General features: G+C 45.6%; 1 protein-coding gene across 1 annotated transcript in view; it reads left to right on the top strand.

The window, feature by feature from the left end:
• Positions 1-13,325, top strand: part of LOC142159505 (cytidine monophosphate-N-acetylneuraminic acid hydroxylase-like) — a 158,814-nt gene that overhangs the window by 74,803 nt on the left and 70,686 nt on the right. The window lies entirely within an intron of this gene.

The raw sequence follows: 13,325 nt of genomic DNA, 5'->3' as shown, positions 1-13,325 counted from the left end.
CAGGGACCTACGCAAGGGAGTATGTGGTTCGCTGCAAAGACGTGCAGGTAGCGGCCCTCCCAGATAGCTACCAGAGAGGTGTAGGTGAACAAGAGTAGTCATGTAGTCCAAGGCCAAACTGTACGGGCAATACAGGTACCGAAGGAGCAGACAGGAGCGAGGTCAGAATGCCAGAGTTCAATACCAGGAGATCAATATATCCAGAGGGAGATCCAAAAGAGTAGTCAGTCAGAACCGGGTCAGAATCCAGGGAGTCAGGCAGATAGCTAGAAGACATACAAAGGTGCTGGAGACTAGTGTGACCTACATACTCTGGCACCCTAATGGCACCAGAGCCAGAAATAAATAGATGAAAAATCTCGCTCACTGGTGGCAGTGAAATCGGTGGTCAGAACAGCTGACCGCCGATAGGAAGACGCTGCTAGCGTCTCCGTTGCCTGTAACGGAGACGCGGTGGTAGCGCACCATTGCCTAGCAACGGGACATGTTAGAGGAGACCCAGAAGGCAGCCGTCCCTGGCACATAACATGCGTGCAGAGACAGCGCCTGACACCGACAAGTTAATGAAAAAAATTAAAGAACAAAAAAAAAAGAAAAGTTGATGGCCTGCAGTGCGGGCCTGGAATGCCTGGCCCCTGGTAATTAGTAGCTGCCCTCCCTTCTTGGTGCCCCTGGATATAGAGCCCGATTGGTACCAAATGATAGATATAAGTACCTCTGTATTATTTTGCCTGTAGTTCAGCAAGACTAGGAAGTTAGATCAGCAAGCGTTGAAGAATGGCATCTCACATACGAAGCGCCTTACTTGTTTTATGCATTGAGAGACTTTATATTCTAATTTATCAATATAATAAAACAAGTACACGGGTGTTTCGGGCCCCTCCTTAGCCTTTTCTAGGCTATTGGCGTAATTTGGGAAAAGGGCTAATGCATACTTACAAAAAGAACTTGAAGGTAAACTATGCAAGTTAGATACCCAGAATAAAATGTGTCCCTCTAAAGAGTTGAAAAAAGAAATCACTTTAGTTAGAGCTCAACTTCAGAAAATGTTACTGTCTAAGACCCAACTGGCATTAACGAGACTTCAACAAAGATTCTATGTGGCTGGGAACCGAGCTAGGAAACTTAGAAGCCAACAGGCCCAGAACAGAATTAAATATTTGATAGACTCTTCAGGAAAGAAATTCTCTAATCCCAGGGATATTGCCAACATGTTTGCTCATTATTACTCCAAGCTATATAATCTGAAGGACGATAGTTCTACCCACCAACCAAGCCCGGAAGACATAGAGGGGTTTTTGCACAGCTTAAATATCCTGACAATAGACTCAGTGACAGAGGCCGCCCTGTTTGCTCCATAGTCCTGAGCTGAGATACAGGAAGTTATTAAGAAATTGCCCTCAGATAAGGCTCCAGGGCCGGATGGTTATGTAAAGGGCTTTTACATGACATTTCAGGAGGAACTCCTCCCACTACTTGAGCAATTGTTCAATGAAGGCACATCTCAAGGGTCATTCCCACCTGAAATGTTGGAGTCTCAGCTGGTTACCATTCCTAAGCCGGGGAAGGACCTTACCTCGTGTCTCAATTACAGACCAATAGCCCTCCTAAATTCAGATATTAAAATCTACGCTAAATTGATAGCGAATAGGCTTAATGATCTTCTCCCAGAACTGGCTCATCCTGACCAGGTGGGATTTGTCCTGTGGCGTCAAGCTTCAGATAATACTAGAAGGGTGCTTAACATTCTAGAATGGGTGTCGAAGTCCCAGTCGGAAGTAATAGCTCTCTCTCCCTTGAAGCTGAGAAGACTTTCGATAGACTACATTGGGGATATATGGTGAGGGTCCTTCTCCGGTTCAGATTTAAAGGCAAATTTTTGTCAGCTATCTCCGCACTATACTCTAATGCTTCAGCTAAGGTATTTAGTAATGGTTTTGTGTCGGATGGTTTCCAGATCTCAAACAGTACAAGGCAGGGGTGCCCGCTATCACCACTGATTTTTGTTTTGGCAATGGAACCCCTTGCGATAGCTGTTAGATCTTCACCATTATTTCCAGGGATCAACATTAAGAACACCACACACAAATTATGTTTGTTTGCTGATGATGTCTTATTATTTGTGACCAGCCCGGAGACCTCGCTGCCGGCGTTACATAACATACTTGATGCATATAGTCGCGCGTCTTACTATAAATTAGAAGCCCTCCCAGTAAACATCACTCCTTTGAGAGTAGAGCAGTTTAAAAAAAACCTTCCAATACTCCTGGAAAAAAATTGCTCTCCCGTATTTAGGCATCCAGATTACTGTAACAGATTCTGGATACTATATTACTAATCTTGATTAGCGCTGGCTTACCTGAGGTGCGGAGTCTAACGATCTCCCCGGTGTTCACCAAGAACCACCGCAAGGCGGGGTGGGCTTCGCTGCCAGGAGTCGCAGGTCGCGGTCCCCAGGTTCGCCTCAAGATGTAGTACAGCGGAGTGAAGCGGTGGTAGCGGAGTCAACAAGCCGGTTCGGTACACAGGAATGGAGTCAGGCAGAATCAGAAGGCAACTCGGAGTCAACAAGCCAGGTTCGGTACACGGGTCACAAGAATAGGAGAATGGTCAGCAAGCCGGGTCGGTACACAGGGAATAGAGAGCCAGGGAAGTCAAACAGGCAGAGATCAGCACACAGGAGACACAGGAAACAGGAAGACACTGCAATCCACGAAGAGCAGGAGCCAGGAACAGGTAAGTGTTGCTCTGACACTCAGCGAGTGTCAGAGTGAGGTTTTTATACAGAAGGGGATTCAAAATCCCCGCCTCTAGGTTGTGGTCATGTGACCGCCTCCGGGTGCGGTCACATGGTCCTGAATGCGGAAGTGCGGCTGGACGGAGCGGCGGGGATAAGGTAAGTCCGTAACAGTACCCCCTGCCATAAAGGTGGACTCCGAAACACCTAATAGGGTTTCAAAGGAAATTTTTTATGGAAGGATTTAAGTAGACGGGGAGCATGTAGGTCAATGGCTCTTACCCATGAGCGCTCCTCAGGGCCGTAACCCTTCCAATCCACCAAGAACTGTATGGCACCTTGAACTTTACGAGAATCTAGGATAGTTTTAATCTCGTATTCCACTTGATCCCGATCCACAGCAGGAGGAGGAGTTCTGGATGAGGTGGAGAATCTGTTGGTTACCATCGGTTTTAACAAGGAGACATGGAAGACATTGGGTATGCGTAAGGAGGGAGGCAGACTCAATCTAAAGGCTACGGGATTAATAATCTCAGATATAGCAAATGGGCCAATAAACTTGGGAGCAAATTTTTTACTGGGAACCTTTAAACGAATGTTCTGGGTGGATAGCCATACCCTGTCACCAACTGCAAAACTTGGAGTCATTCTTCTCCTTTTATCGTAGAATTTTTTGGAACGAGTAGTTGCTTGTTTTAAGTTTGTCTTGGTTTGTTCCCAAATATCAGAGAAGTTACGAACCAGAGAGTCCACTGCTGGAACTTCAGAAGATGAGACTTGAGAGAAGGTGGGTAGTCTAGGATGGCAGCCATACAGAACAAAAAAGGGGGAGTTAGAGATGGCCTCATGAAAATGGTTGTTATGGGTGAACTCGGCCCAAGGGAGAAGGTCCACCCAGTTGTCTTGGTTACTAGAGATAAATATTCTGAGAAACTTCTCTAATTCTTGGTTGGTTCTCTCAGTAGCCCCATTGGACTGGGGATGATATGCGGAAGAGAAGTCAAGCTTGATCCCGGATTTATTGCAAAAAGACCGCCAAAATTTTGATATGAATTGTGATCCCCTATCGGAGACAATATGTTGAGGACAGCCATGGAGGCGAAATATTTCTTTAATAAAAATATCGGCTAAGGAGGAGGAAGAAGGAAGGCCTTTGAGAGCAATAAAATGGGCTGTTTTAGAGAAGCGATCCGTGACCACAAGCACTACAGTACAGGATTTGGAAGGGGGAAGGTCCGTGATAAAATCCATGGAGATCTGTGACCAAGGGTAATCAGGAATGGGTAATGGGAGCAAGCATCCATAAGGCTTCTTCCTAGAGGTCTTGTGTTGAGCACATTTGGAACAAGCAGCAACAAATCTCTTCACATCCTCCAGCAAGGAAGGCCACCAGTAGCTTCGGGACAATAAGTCCCAGGTCTTGCGAATGCCGGCATGCCCAGAGAAGAGTGAGTGATGAGCCCAGTGAAGGAGCCGGGTGCGTAGATGTGGCAAGATGAATGTTTTGCCTGGAGGACAACCCTTTTTCAGGTGTGTAGCTGCCAATACTTGACATGGATTTACAATGAATTTCTTATCTTCCGAGGATTCCATGTCAGCTGGATCAAAAGAGCGAGATAAGGCGTCTGCCTTCGTGTTCTTAGATCCTGAGTGAAAAGTGATGTTGAAATCAAAGCGTGAGAAGAATAAGGACCACCTTGCTTGACGAGGATTTAGACATCGGGCAGTGCATAAGTAAAGCAAATTCTTATGGTTGGTATATATGGTGATAGGGAATTGCGCTCCTTCTAGTAAATGTCTCCATTCGGAGAGAGCCAATTTGATGGCCAGGAGCTCTTTGTCGCCAATCCCATAATTCCTCTCAGCAGGTAAAAAGCGACGGGAAAAGAATCCGCAGGGATGAAGTTTTCCAGAAGGACCTCGCTGTGATAGTACGGCTCCTGTGCCAACAGAAGAGGCATCTACCTCCAGGACAAAGGGACGAGAACAATCTGGCTGTTGAAGAATGGGTGCGGATGAAAAGAGAGACTTTAATAATATAAAGGCTTGGATAGCCTCAGAGGACCAAATACCAGCATCAGCAGATTTGCGGGTCAATGCTGTGATGGGAGCCACGAGAGAGGAGTACCCCTTGATAAATTGACGATAATAGTTGGAGAATCCTAGGAAGCGTTGAGTGGCTTTAAGGCCTGAAGGTTGGGGCCAGTCAAGTATGGCTTTCAATTTTGTGGGATCCATCTGTAGACCGGTGCCCGAAATAATATATCCCAGGAAGGGAATTTGTCTCTGCTCGAAGGTGCATTTCTCTAATTTGCAAAATAACTGATTTCTTCGGATACGAGAGAGGACCTCCAATACATGAGTACGATGAGATGCTAGATCTTGAGAAAAGATGAGAATGTCGTCCAAGTAGATGACTACAGATTGGTACAAGAGGTCTTGAAACAGCTCATTCATAAAGCTCTGAAATATGGCTGGGGCATTGCATAGCCCGAAAGGCATGACCAGATATTCAAAGTGGCCGTCTCGGGTGTTAAACGCCGTCTTCCATTCATCCCCCTCCTTAATGCGTATAAGGTTATACGCTCCTCTGAGGTCAAGTTTAGAAAAGATGGTGGCACCCTTGATCCGGTCAAATAGTTCAGAAATCAGTGGCAGTGGATACCGATTTTTAACGGTAATGGCATTCAGGCCTCTGTAATCAATGCAAGGGCGGAGGCCCCCATCTTTCTTTTTTACGAAGAAGAAGCCAGCCCCAGCTGGGGAGGCAGACTTGCGGATGAAGCCCCTGTTTAGATTTTCTTGGATGTACTCCTCCATAGCCTTAGATTCCGGGAGGGAAAGGGGGTAAACACGGCCCCTGGGAATGGGTTTACCAGGTATCAGATCAATGCCACAGTCCCAGATTCTGTGAGGGGGAAGTCTAGTGGCCTCTTGTTGACAGAAAACATCAGAGAAGGTTTGGTATGGCTCAGGCAGGAGAGTCACAGGAAATTCTTGGGTACGTCTGGGACTATTCGGGGGAACCACTCTCTGTAGGCAGCGAGAGAAGCAGGACTGTCCCCAGGACAATATGTGACCAGATTTCCAGTCCAAGGTGGGAGAGTGGGCACGAAACCAAGGAAGTCCTAGGATGACTGGGTTGGTAGATCTTTGTATTACTAGAAAAGAAATCTTCTCCCGATGAAGTGCTCCTATCTGAAGTAGAAGAGGAATAGTGCGTACCAGGATGGACCCCTCAGGGATTCTTCCCCCATCAATGGCCATCAGAGAGATGGGTTGTTCCAAGGCTTGTGTGGGAATAGCGAATTGTTTAACTACTGTGGCAGAAATGAAATTTCCTGCGGCTCCGGAATCTAGAAGAGCCGACTGCGGGAAGGTCTTTTGTCCTAACTGAAGGGAAATGGGAATAGACAGGCAATCATTACTATTGGGAACTGACTGACACTGAGAAAAGAGGCCCAACGACACAGCTCCAGAACTCGTTAGGCCCTGTCGTTTCCCGAGCGTTTGGGACAAGAACTCAGAAGATGGCCACTCTCTCCACAATATAAACACAGCTTGTTCCGAAATCTCCTCTCCCTCTCTTCGGCTGATAAGCGGGTCCTCCCAAGTTGCATGGGCTCTTCAGGGGGAAGAACAGGGGTTTGGAAGTTGGGGGCCAAGCGAATCATGCTACGCCGCGACTGTTCCTTCTCAGAATTACGTTCCTTGAAACGCAAATCAACTTTGACACAGAGGGAGATAATGTCGTCCAAAGACGTAGGGAGTTCCTGGGATACCAACTCGTCTTTGATTCGGTCTGAAAGGCCCTGCCAGAATGTAGCTACTAGAGCCTCATCGTTCCAGCGAAGTTCAGAGGCCATGGTTCTGAAGAGGACCGCATACTGCCCCACAGACTGGTTTCCCTGGCGGAGACGTAGTAAGCCGGAAGCGGCATTGGACACCCTTCCTGGCTCATCAAATATTTTCTTGAAGGTGGACAAGAAGAGGTTGAAGTTATGTAGAATGGGGTCGTCCCTCTCCCACAAGGGGGAAGCCCATGCTAAAGCTTGACCGGACAATAACGAAATCACATAGGCCACTTTCGTTTTTCCGGAGGGGAAGTTCCCAGGTAGAAGCTCGAATTGTATGGAGCATTGATTTAAAAATCCTCTGCAATTTTTAGGGTCTCCATCGAACTTAGGTGGGTTAGGTAACCGTAGCTGCGAGGAAGAAGCTGCTGCTGCGGCCTGAGGTACAGGGGCCACTGCCGGCCCAGGTGATCCACCAGCCACTAGGGTGTTCTGGACAACATCCAAGCGAGTGGATAGACTATTTAGGAATTTTAAAAGTTGCTCTTGGTTAGCTTCTTGTTTATCCATCCTTCCTACTAAATGCTCCAACAGATCTTTAGCTGTGGTATCCATGGTCAGAGCAAACTGTAACAGATTCTGGATACTATATTACTAATCTTGATTAGCGCTGGCTTACCTGAGGTGCGGAGTCTAACGATCTCCCCGGTGTTCACCAAGAACCGCCGCAAGGCGGGGTGGGCTTCGCTGCCAGGAGTCGCAGGTCGCGGTCCCCAGGTTCGCCTCAAGATGTAGTACAGCGGAGTGAAGCGGTGGTAGCGGAGTCAACAAGCCGGTTCGGTACACAGGAATGGAGTCAGGCAGAATCAGAAGGCAACTCGGAGTCAACAAGCCAGGTTCGGTACACGGGTCACAAGAATAGGAGAATGGTCAGCAAGCCGGGTCGGTACACAGGGAATAGAGAGCCAGGGAAGTCAAACAGGCAGAGATCAGCACACAGGAGACACAGGAAACAGGAAGACACTGCAATCCACGAAGAGCAGGAGCCAGGAACAGGTAAGTGTTGCTCTGACACTCAGCGAGTGTCAGAGTGAGGTTTTTATACAGAAGGGGATTCAAAATCCCCGCCTCTAGGTTGTGGTCATGTGACCGCCTCCGGGTGCGGTCACATGGTCCTGAATGCGGAAGTGCGGCTGGACGGAGCGGCGGGGATAAGGTAAGTCCGTAACAATTACTCCAACCTTGGACAGCACAATTAACCTAAATTATACAGCTCTAGTACAGCAGCTTCTTACATTAACTAAATCATGGGTCTGCTGCGAGGTCTCTTGGCTGGGCAGGTTGGCGACCTTTAAGATGGCGGTGTTACCGAAAATGATGTATCTATTCCGAACCATACCTGCTAATATCACGAAACCATTGTTTGATAAATTGCAGTCAATTATGATAACTTATGTATGGAAAAGTAAACCTCCTCGTTTAGCTAGCTCTCAGATGTGTCTGCCTAAGCAACAAGGTGGCCTAGTGTTACCAGACTTACATAAATATCATAATGCTTGTTTGTTATCCCAAATTAGAGATTGGTCCTTACTCCCAAACCAGAAACCGTGGGTTGATTTGGAGAGAGTGCTGAGTGTTCCCTCTAGGAGACTTAATTTGGGTCCCTAAGGCATGGAGCCCGGCAACTGCCCTTCTTCCTAAAATAATTAATGACTCTCTAGCGATGTGGGATAGGTTTATAGTGAACAGTCAGAATTTTACTGTCCCTACCATGAATATCTCACTAACAACTGTAGCTAAACGTATTTCAGGACTAAATCTTAACCTCTGGGTAGAGAATGGGGCTAGAATTTGGTCTGACTTATTAGAGAATCAGAAGTTACTGTCATTTTCGCAAATACGAGACAAATTCCGCCTCCCCACCCAGGAATTTTATAAATACTTGCAGATTAGACACTGGTTTTCCACCCTCCCCAGACAGGGATTGGAAATGTCCCGAGCCCTAGCCTTAATTTATACGAGACTATCAAAGGGACCTAATAGACCAGGTATCACTTTCTGGTATAAGTGTCTCACCCCTAATCCATCGGAAACTAAGACCAGATCCCAATTGCAATGGGAAGCAGATCTTGACATTACGCTTACCAGTGTTCAATGGAAAAAAGTGTTTGTTGATTCATTTCGAATGTTCAAATGTGTGAATCATTCGAAAATGATGGTAAAGCTAATTAATAGATTATATCTTACCCCGACCCGTCTGCATAAAATGTGGCCTGCCCAATCTAAATTCTGTTGGAGGCAATGTGGTATACCAGGGGATATAATGCATATATTTTGGAATTGTACTCTCATCAGACCATTTTGGGAACAGGTGTTTGAATTAGCCAACAAGGTCACTTCTCAAAGAATAGATCCCGAACCGGAGGTAGCCTTGCTACAGCACTTTCCTCCACAATTCCCTATACATGCTAGATATGTGTTTTGTCACATTTTGATTGCTGCAAGAGCAACTTTGGCACAGAACTGGAAATCCCCAAATCTGCCCTTGTTAAATAAAGAGATTGCTAAAGTACAGTTTAGCTTTGAAATGGAGACCGTGGGGATGCTGTATTCCTCCTCCCCTTCCTCACCCATAATGAAGTGGTTTGCCTGGCATGTGTATACTACAGAGGGTGAGGGGGCAACTTTGGCCCAAGCTGACCCAGTGCTCTCACTTTCATCATTCCCCTTGAATGAGCCCCCATCCGGTTCCACACCGTGAAAAGTCGACCCACTGAGAGTTTGACCTCTATGGTTCTGTTACACAATTGACCTACATGGTTGATAGCTTGTACTGTACTTTGTATTGTAATTCTGGTGTTGTATAAAGTGTTCCTCCCCACTATGTACCCCCCCTTCCCCTTTCTTATTTTTGGCCTTTCCTTCCCTCCCTTTCTTTTCTATTTTTTGTATCCCCTAAATTTGTAAGAAAAATAAAAAATATTATTAAAGTAAAAAAAAAAAACAAGTACACAGACAGTAAAACACACATGTATGCTCCAGAAGGATATAAATACATTAGAGATTGTACAAAGAAGGACATCTACAATGGCCTACAGCACAAAACTTACCTGGAAAGACTAAAAGATCTTAATATATATAGTTTGGAGCAGAGAATGAAATGGGGGAGGGGGGACATGATAGAAACTTTCAGCTATTTCAGGGGTTTTAACAAGGTACAGGAGGTAAACATTCTTCAAAGGAAAGCAAATATTGGAACACGAATGCATTGAAGGGATGTAGGTTCAGAGGAAATTTGAGGAAAAACTACTTCACAGAAAGGGTAGTGGATTAGTGAAAAAGCCTCCTATCAGAGATGGTTGAGGCCAGGGGCAGGCTAAGCTGGGGGACAGGGGTGCATCTGCCCCCCCCGGGGAGTCCCATAGTGGGCTACCTTATGCTGGGTCACTGGGCCATCTGCATTTTTTTCTCTTTAAAATGGCCCTAATAGGCTGTCTAAAGTGTGCAAGCCCTCCCCTGGTTGAGGCTAATACAGTAGATCAATTTAAACTAGGGATGTGCACCGGCGACTTTTGAGGTCTCGTGTTTTGTGTTTTGGATCCGGATTTTCATTATTTTTGGGGTTCGGATTTGTCTCGCAAAACACTTGACGAAAGGTCTCGGTTCGGATTTAAGGTTTTGGATTCGGATTTTTTTTGAAAAAAACATAAAAAGTTTAAAAATCAAGTTTTTGGGCTTATTTTCACTCCTGCGCTATTATTAACCTCAATAACATTCAATAACAAGCATTTCCACTAATTTACAGTGTATTCTGAACACCTCACAATATAGTTATTAGTCCAAAACGTTGCAACGAGATATCTTTCTGGACTGCGTAGAGGAGTGGGTCACCACAATATATATAATAAGAAAACCATCAACTTGTATGATTCGCACCAATAAATGTACCTGGACTGCGTAGAGGAGTGGGTCACCACAATATATATTAAAAACCCTGAACTTGTATGATTCGCAGCAATAAATGTACCTGGACTGCGTAGAGGAGTGGGTCACCACAATATATATTAGAAACCCTGAACTTGTATGATTCGCACCAATAAATGTACCTGGACTGCATAGAGGAGTGGGTCACCACAATATATATAGTAAGAAAACCATCAACTTGTATGATTCGCACCAATAAATGTACCTGGACTGCGTAGAGGAGTGGGTCACCACAATATATATAATAAGAAAACCATCAACTTGTATGATTCGCACCAATAAATGTACCTGGACTGCGTAGAGGAGTGGGTCACCACAATATATATTAGAAACCCTGAACTTGTATGATTCGCACCAATAAATGTATCTGGACTGCGTAGAGGAGTGGGTCACCACAATATATATAATAAGAAAACCATCAACTTGTATGATTCGCAGCAATAAATGTACCTGGACTGCGTAGAGGAGTGGGTCACCACAATATATATAATAAGAAAACCATCAACTTGTATAATTTGCACCAATAAATGTACCTGGACTGCGTAGAGGAGTGGGTCACCACAATATATATTAGAAACCCTGAACTTGTATGATTCGCACCAATAAATGTATCTGGACTGCGTAGAGGAGTGGGTCACCACAATATATATAATAAGAAAACCATCAACTTGTATGATTCGCAGCAATAAATGTACCTGGACTGCGTAGAGGAGTGGGTCACCACAATATATATAATAAGAAAACCATCAACTTGTATAATTTGCACCAATAAATGTACCTGGACTGCGTAGAGGAGTGGGTCACCACAATATATATAATAAGAAAACCATCAACTTGTATGATTCGCACCAATAAATGTACCTGGACTGCGTAGAGGAGTGGGTCACCACAATATATATTAAAAACCCTGAACTTGTATGATTCGCACCAATAAATGTACCTGGACTGCGTAGAGGAGTGGGTCACCACAATATATATTAGAAACCCTGAACTTGTATGATTCGCACCAATAAATGTATCTGGACTGCGTAGAGGAGTGGGTCACCACAATATATATAATAAGAAAACCATCAACTTGTATGATTCGCACCAATAAATGTACCTGGACTGCGTAGAGGAGTGGGTCACCACAATATATATAATAAGAAAACCATCAACTTGTATGATTCGCACCAATAAATGTACCTGGACTGCGTAGAGGAGTGGGTCACCACAATATATATTAAAAACCCTGAACTTGTATGATTCGCACCAATAAATGTACCTGGACTGCGTAGAGTAGTGGGCACTGGGCACCACAATAAAAAATATATAGAAAACCTTCAACAGGTCTGAATTACACCCAAAAATAGTATCTGGACTGCATAGAGGACTGGCCACTGGCCACCACAATATAATATATAGAAAACCTTCAACAGGTCTGAATTACACCCAAAAATAGTATCTGGGCTGCATAGAGGACTGGCCACTGGCCACCACAATATAATTGTCACGGGCACTAGGAGTCTTTACCCAGGGATCACCAGATGGTAGGCTTACCAGAGCAATGTAGATGGTAATAGGGTATTCTGGTAGCTGGGTGATCACGGAACATGAAATGATGGCCGATGAGATGCTCGGAAAGTCTATGACTAGCAACACTGGTAATAATGAGATAATAATACACAAGGAACTGTATGGACAAGGACACGTGAATATAGTCAGTGGTCTGCGATAGCAAGTTGTACCACTGCTATAGTGAGGAGGAATGTCCAACAGAAACAAGGAGGTGATGAGAGTCAGCGGTCTGCGGGTAGCAAGTTGTACCGCTGTCTGAGTGAAGGAATGGAATCCAAGTGGAGGTATCCAGGTAGTCAGTGGTCTGCGGTAGCAAGTTGTACCACTGCTATGTGAGAGGATGATGGAACAGGTGATACCGGAAACAGGGATCAGTGGTCTGACATCAGCAAGTTGTACCACTGAATATATATGTGAGGAGGTGCACGGGGAAGACTGCAACACAGGATATACACAGGCACCTTATACACGATCCACAGTAATATGCACAATATAGCTATATATATATATAAATGACTGAGCAGGTCTGCAATCTAGAAAGTCTCTTGAAGTAGTCCAGCACAATGATAACACAGTCAATGATGGCAATAGACTCAGCGGATAGCAGACTCCAGAGAGAACCAAACACAGTCCAGCAAGATATGCAATACACAGCACAGTCAATGAGAAGTATGCATACCGTGGTTCAGCAGTAGCAGTCAGATGGGATAGTAGCGGTACCTGAGCGGCTAGAGACCGACTGGATAGAAAGTCCCTGGACAGGTGAGGCAGAGGTCTAGCAGGTGCAGCGCACAGGTGAGTAGACCAACAGGGACACGAATCCACAGGAGTCAGCAACACGTGGAACTGGACTCATAGGAGACCCAGGAGAATGGAGATGATCCAGCAGAGGGTAGTAGATGAGATACAAATCCAATGCTGACAGGAGGGTAGAGACCAGTGGAACACGTGAAGGCGTGGAGAGTGGATCAGCAGGAGATGGACGATAGCGCTGACCACAGCGGCAGGGCTCAGCGGCACACGGAGGTAACCAGTAGCAACCACAGGAACCAACAGCGATGGGAAACAGGAGTGCAGCGCAGGGCAGGAGCTGTAGATCACGAAGTGTAGCAGATGGTCATGTAAGCGGCAGTCTCGAGGAAGTCACAGCAAGATGAGATGAGACTGTAGTGCACGGAGGCAGCGGATAGTAGCAGCTGGCAGTCACGATGATGAACACAGGCGAGTTGCAAGCAGGAGACTGTAGTGCACGG

This window comes from Mixophyes fleayi, chromosome 5 (assembly GCF_038048845.1).
Source record: "Mixophyes fleayi isolate aMixFle1 chromosome 5, aMixFle1.hap1, whole genome shotgun sequence".
NCBI lineage: Eukaryota > Metazoa > Chordata > Amphibia > Anura > Limnodynastidae > Mixophyes > Mixophyes fleayi.
This window is presented reverse-complemented; position numbering and strand designations above follow the sequence as displayed.